Below are 7,224 nucleotides of genomic sequence, written 5' to 3' on the forward strand. Positions count from 1 at the left end.
CCCAATGCCAAGGCCAAGGGCAGAGCAGGGTGCGGTGTGTAGGCGGTGCCAGGAGGACACGGAGGCATACGCCGCAGGAACACGGACCACCAGCCAAGGTGGCCAAGCAAGTCCGAGAGTGGAACTTTCGGTATGACGGCAACGACAAGCCACTGGAGTTCCTGGAGCAGGTGGAGTGGTCAGCCGTGACATATGGTCTGGATATAAACCAGATCCCACGAGCAATGCCGGAGCTGCTGCAGGGCAGAGCCCTAAAGTGGTTCATAGCCAACAACCGGCAGTGGGACAACTGGGGAGGCTTCATATTCAGCTTCCAAGGATATTTCCTTCCTCGAGGCTACATGGAGAAGCTAGCGGACCAGGTCAGGCAGCGGAGGCAGACATACGGGGAAAAATTTAAAGATTACATGGTGGACATGCAGACGATGATGCGGCCCCTGGGTATGTCTGCCAAAGAAGTCCTGAACAGGATAAAGGAGAACAGCACGCCGGCCCTCCGAATGTTTATCCGGCCGTACGAGTGTCGGCACCTGGACACCCTGATGGCGCTGGCAGACGAGTTCGAGGAGCTAGAGGAGCAACGGGAGAAGTTTGAAATGGAAAACCACTCCCAGAGGACACAGAACCGCCCAATGCCAAGGCCAAGGGCAGAGCAGGGTGCGGTGTGTAGGCGGTGCCAGGAGGACACGGAGGCATACGCCGCAGGAACACGGACCACCAGCCGATCGCAGTGGATTTATACAGAATCCGGCCAACGCGTGTCGCAGATGCGGGGACGCGGACCATTGGACGAAGGAGTGCCGGAACCGGCGACTCACATTCTGCTGGCGATGCGGAAAGATAGGCGTCCGAACGGTGGAGTGCTGTTCTGGAAACGCGCAACGATCCCAGCCTCCGAGGGGCGGCCAGGGATCGTAAGGTGGTGCCTCTCAAAAATAATGGGCGACCTGAAGGTGGAAGAAATGCAACTGTCCGCCACAGTGCTCATAGGTGACGCGAACGTTAAGGCCACGGTGGACACCGGTGCGACAGCGAGTTTCATCAGCAAAGAGCTGGCGGACAGGCTGCAGGCGGCAGGAAAGGTTGGACCCACAAAGAGGCAAGTACGGATGGCGGACGGTAGATGCGGAGACGTAAAATCGCAGTTAGAAATTCACATCGGACTTGGCACAAGAAAAGTGTCAATGGAGCTGCTGATCCTCCCAGGATTGATTGACGAACTGGTGCTAGGATGGAACTTCCTCACCAAAACCGGAGCCGAGGTGAAATGCGCAGGTCACAGAGTGATGATACCGGCGAGGGACAGACACCGAGGCTGGCTAGAGAAAAAACTCTCGGTAGCAGTCGTGGAAGCCGCGAAGGAATTTTCGGAGATGTGGACCAGTTTTTAAAGACCGAGTTGGAGAGCCTGGAAAATCTGCAAGGCACGTCAAACGTGGCAGTACACAGGATCACCATGAAGGACGATCAGCCGGTCAAACAGCGGTACTATCCGAAGAATCCAAAAATGCAGGGCGAGATCAACGCCAAAGTAGACGAGCTACTTGAAAAGGGATGCATCGAACCGTCAAGGAGTCCGTACAGCTCACCAATAGTCATGGTGAGAAAGAAGACCGGGAAATGGAGGCTCTGTGTGGATTTCAGGCAGATCAACGCAAAATCCGTGAAGGATGCATATCCAATGCCGATGATCAACTACATCCTGGACCAACTCCGAGAAGCTAAATATATTAGCAGCCTCGACTTAAAGGACGGGTACTGGCAAATACCGTTGGAGGCAGCCAGCAGGCAGTATACCGCATTCACAGTGCCAGGGAAAGGCCTGTTTCAATGGAAAGTTATGCCTTTCGGTTTACACTCGGCATCAGCAACATTCCAGCGGGCGTTGGACCAGGTAATTGGACCTGAAATGATGCCGCACGCTTTCACGTATCAGGATGATATAATCGTCATCGGACGGACACTAGAGGAGCACATGCGGAACCTAAAGGAAGTATTCAGAAGACTGCGAGCGGCAAACCTGAAAGTAAACGCGGATAAGTGTAAATTCTTCAGGAAGGAACTTCAATACTTAGGGCATCGCATTACAGACCAGGGCATCGGGACGGATCCGGAAAAGGTGTTAGCGATAGCATTGCTAAAACCACCGGCAAATGTCAAAGAACTACGGAAGTACTTGGGAGTGGCGTCGTGGTACGGGCGTTTTGTGCCAGATTTTGCCACGCTAGTGCATCCGCTGAACGCCCTTCTCCGAAAGGGTGTCAAATGGGAATGGACCGACGACCACCAGCAGGCCTTTGAAGCTGTCAAGGCAAGATTGGTCGCCGACCCAATTTCTGCATGCCCGGATTTTACAAAGCCGTTTGTGCTGCAGACCGATGCCACCGATTATGGGCTGGGCGCCATTCTCACTCAAAATTCCGACCAGGGTTCCAGCCGGACCCTAAACGGGTCGGAAAAAAGTTACTCCGCCACTGATAAGGAATGTTTAGCAATCGTGTGGGCCATAAGGAAATTAAAGCCATACCTGGAGGGATACCACTTGGACCAGTGGACCTTGGACCCGATCACGCGAGCTGGAAAAGGGAAATAACGGAACCATCACAGGCTATAAAAGGCGGCGCAAGCGCAGCACACGGAGAGTAATAGTGCGAGAATCAAAGCGAGTGCGTGTACGCGAGACCAGAAGCAAGTTAATCAAGTGCCGAGTACCAGGATCAAGATCGCAAAGTCGAGACGCCGAACAACTGAGAATCTACAAGGCTGAGGCTTCAACGCTGAGATCCAACGGGTGCTAGGTCGTGGTTAAATCGAGCTCAGGGAGTCCTTGCGTGGAGTCTGCGATAAAGGTTACGACAGTTACGATCCCAACAGAACTCTTGCGTTACTCATTGGTCAAAGGCAATCACCCAATATAAATTTGGTGGAACGAACCCATAACCTCTCTGAGCTAGCCGCCCGTAAACGTAGCGAGCGAGAATACATAGAAATCAGGTCGTTACACGTTCCTTGAAGTTGCGCCTGACGTTTCTGCAAATTCAATTGCTTAATTTGCTGCTGCCGCCAAATGGAAGTAAAAAGGAAGTTGCAATTATCAAGTCGGCCATTCAGGTATAGAGTGCCAAAAGTTGAAAGTTAATCTGTGGCGTTTTGTCAATTGTGTTTTGGCCCATCTTTCAACTTTTTACATTCGTGTAAAAATCGGTAGGTAGTGAGCATTCTAACCAAGAAATAAAAATTTGCATGTACTAACAACCAAAATTCTGCAATAAACATAATATATTTCGAATTATATGTGAATCGCTTTGGCCCATAAACAAGCAAATAAAATACTCGTCGTCGACCCAATTAGTGCGAACCTAATTCCCCCAACTTTCGTCGTAGTGAGCACCAATTTAGGATAAAAATAAAACAGCTGGAAAAAAGTGCAAATTGTGAAAAGTGTAGCTCTCAAATATTAGCGGCAACAAATTGCGCCGCAGTTTGTCTGAACATTTTCCCGCGCTTTTCAGAATTTTTCCGTACTGCATTGGCGAACTCCGGCGTTTGTCTGATCGTCCTGCAGGAACTGTACAAGGTCCTGCTGCGAATAGCCCGGAAGGACGCGTGGTTATTCAGCTGGTGTCTCGAAAGGCGTATGCGTTGAGAGCACAGCGGTCCCAGAACAACAGCTTACCGAGTCGCCTACAAGGAGCGGAGCCGGTCGCGATACCTGGAGGCAGAACAAGGGCAGCAAGGACCCCAGGACGACGAACAACGAGCGTCGTGCGAGCAGCATATACTTCGAATTCTTAAGCCTGCGACAGAGAGGGTAGGGTGGAAGCGTTCGTCTAGAACCTGGCGTTTCACCCAGGGACTGCGTTGGCGGCTTCCGGCGTACGCCTGAACCGTCAGGTAGAAACTGAGCCGATGTCCGGTGCGACCGGCCGGAACAGAGCAAGGGACAGGAGACTGCGGCTGCGAAAGGCGTACGCCTTGAGAGCACAGTGCCTGTTCACCCTAGTCTGGGAATGGTGACGCATCCCTAATCCCTGTGACCCCGCCGAGCCAAGGGCAGCAGAAGACATCGCAAGCGAAACCGGCGAGGGAGAAACCACTTCCGGCGAGGGAGACACCGCTTCGCAGAGAGACGTCCGACGTGGGAAGGAGACGACGCAGAACATAGTTCTACATTATCAATACACCACCCCGGCCGAGGGTCAAGTCTGTGAATAAAAGATCATTGTATACTCCCAATCTTTCTGTGCGTTTTCACTGGTCAACAGGGCGGTCACGTATATATAAATTTGGTGGGACGAACACTTACATCTTCTGAGCTAGCCGCACGACATTCGTAGCGAGCAGATAACAAAGAAAATCAGTTCGTTACATCTGGCGCCAAACGTGATTGTCCTGACAGTAAAAATACAACAGTAAACAGAAATGGGGAAAAATTGGATCTGTCTCCTCAAGAAAGAGGATTTCCCAAAGGTGGCAGCCAAGCTTGGCATCATCCTGGAGGGCAAGTCGGACGACATGCGAAAAGCCCTTTCAGAGTATGTTACGAAGACACAAAACGACCCAGGAATGGTGTAAATTTACAACCACCAGAGCACGTTATGGAGGCCACCCAGTACCAATCAGAGACCACCCAGCGCAGCACCAAGAGCCCACAGGTCACAGACACACATCGTGAACCCACACGAAGCATGTAGACGGTGTGACGGTCACGGACATTGGGCAAGAGGATGGGCAAGAGGATGGCTGTTTTTCTGCTAGACTTGCGGCAAGGTGGGGGTAAGGAGTGTAGAGTGCTGCCAGAGATCGGGAAATGGCCCGCGATCCCAGCCACAGAGAAGCGAGCAGGGGTCGCAAGGTGTTGTCTCTCCAAACTAACTGGCAAATTAATCGAAGAAGAGCAGCAGTTATCCGCAGCGGTAAAGATTAGCAGAACCTTACACAAAGCCACAATCGACACCGGAGCAACAGCGAGCTTTATAAGCGAAGAGCTGGCGGTTATACTGGCTGCTGAAGGAAAGATTACAAGGACGAGAAGGCAAGTTAGGTTGGCAGATGGCAGGTGCAGCGGGATAAAAACACAGCTCGGGGTAGAAATCGAGTTCGACAATAAGAGATTGCCCATGAGCCTGCTGATCCTACCAGGAGTGGTAGACTCGCTGGTGCTAGGATGGAATTTCCTCATAGGAGTCGGCGCCGAAATAAGGTGTGCCGGACATACAGTGGTGATCCCAGAAAGAAGAAGGCACAACGGGTGGTTAGAGGAAAAATTGTCCGTGGTAGTGGTGCAAAACACCTCTGAGGAATGCGATGTTGAAAAATTACTAGAGCAGGTGCTCGCCATCTCTGATTCATTTCTGTGGGGATATTTTCATTCCAGCCCAACTCTTGCAACCAAATTTCTTGCATAAAGATTTTTGAGCGGACAATAAACAGGGCCAGCCATCCCGCGGGGTAAAAAAGTTTCGCGATTTGGGCAAGAACCTCTCTCTTCGATTACGTAGATTCAATCGAAACAAGCGGTGGTCGAGCCTCTCGTATGCAATTGGCCCCTGCCAGAACATCGTATACGTTCATAAAATGCCGAATAATATTGGTTGCTATAGGGAAATCCGTTTCTGCGTCGTCTGGCAATTGTTGGAGTACGCGAAGTGCCAGAAACGGTGCACAGTTGCACCAAAGGTGAGGGTTTAAGCTCGAAAACGCTTACTTCTCCTTCTTTATTCCGGAATAAAATTGAACGGCGTATGATTGGGATCGACCCAGATTTGAAGGTACATTTTTGTAAAGTCTGATTGTAGGACTGGACAAGCATGAAGAATATCGCTCAAGCTTGTCCCATTTGCTGAAGGGCTAAGTTGGTGGTGGTGCTCTCGGGTTTGATCACCGCATGGTGTGGAAGATAACAGTTTGGAGTATCGTAAGACGGGGGAACTTCTCTCATTTGACCCAGATCCAAATACTCTTGAATGACTGAGTCATAGTGCTCTTTTAGTGGAACGTCTCTTTTCAAACGGTTTTCGTTCCTAAGAAACTGAGCTAGGGCACTGGATCGCGAGTGCCCCAATTTGGATCCGAAATTTTCGGGTTCGCGAAACGGTAACGTTACCACATATTTCCCGCTGCGTCTCTAGTGGTGGTTTGGAGAAAATTGCTCTCGCAATAGGAATCGGATTGCTTTACCCTCTTTGTTGGTGTTCGCTCTTGCGAATTCGCCCCGTCTCTCGCCACCGTAGCATAAGTTAGGTTCTAAGAGAAATTATTAAAATATAATAGTCAGTGATCAATCGAACGTCATCGTAGCCACTCCTTTTCGTCGTGTTTTCGAAATAGTTTTCACAAATTCGCAATTTAACATCAGTCCCAAGTTTTCGCGTCGTTAATACAAAACAGTATTAAATTTTCATGGTGACCCCGACGTGATTAGCAGTAGAGTTCGCGAGTTTTAATTTTTTCGGTGAAAATCTATAAACATTACCAACAAAAACCAAAACCAATTTATTCGTGTCGGTTCGGCCAATAAATTAAATTGAACAATATTTCGTCGCTGGAAATTTTCTGCCGTTTGTGAGGAGTCTTAAAACTCCCCACAAATTCCGAGGCAGGAGAGCTGCATAGCAACAGCGAAGGAGGCGAGAATGCCGGAGGAGTCAAGGGCAACAAGGTCAAACGGTAAACAACGGACCTTGGACCCGGGCAAAGCGGAGACACCGTGGACTAACGGTACCACGCTGGACATTGGACCCTCAAACGGCAAGGGCAACCAGGTCGAACGGTAAATTGGCGGACTTCGGACCCGCACAAAGAGGACGCACCGTGAACTAATGGTGCGGCAGTGGACCTTGGACCCGATCACGCGAGCTGGAAAAGGGAAATAACGGGACCATCACAGGCTATAAAAGGCGGCGCAAGCGCAGCACACGGAGAGTAATAGTGCGAGAATCAAAGCGAGTGCGTGTACGCGAGACCAGTAGCAAGTTAATCAAGTGCCGAGTACCAGGATCAAGATCGCAAAGTCGAGACGCCGAACGACTGAGAATCTACAAGGCTGAGGCTTCAACGCTGAGATCCAACGGGTGCTAGGTCGTGGTTAAATCGAACTCAGGGAGTCCTTGCGTGGAGTCTGCGATAAAGGTGGCTGGGCGAAGAGGTCGAACCGAGTTCAACCGGCTAGGCGATACACCTTGCCGACACAATCCGGACCAACTTAGGGAGCCTGCGATAAAG

This window comes from Drosophila elegans, unplaced genomic scaffold (assembly GCF_018152505.1).
Source record: "Drosophila elegans isolate 14027-0461.03 unplaced genomic scaffold, ASM1815250v1 contig_153, whole genome shotgun sequence".
NCBI classification, from domain to species: domain Eukaryota; kingdom Metazoa; phylum Arthropoda; class Insecta; order Diptera; family Drosophilidae; genus Drosophila; species Drosophila elegans.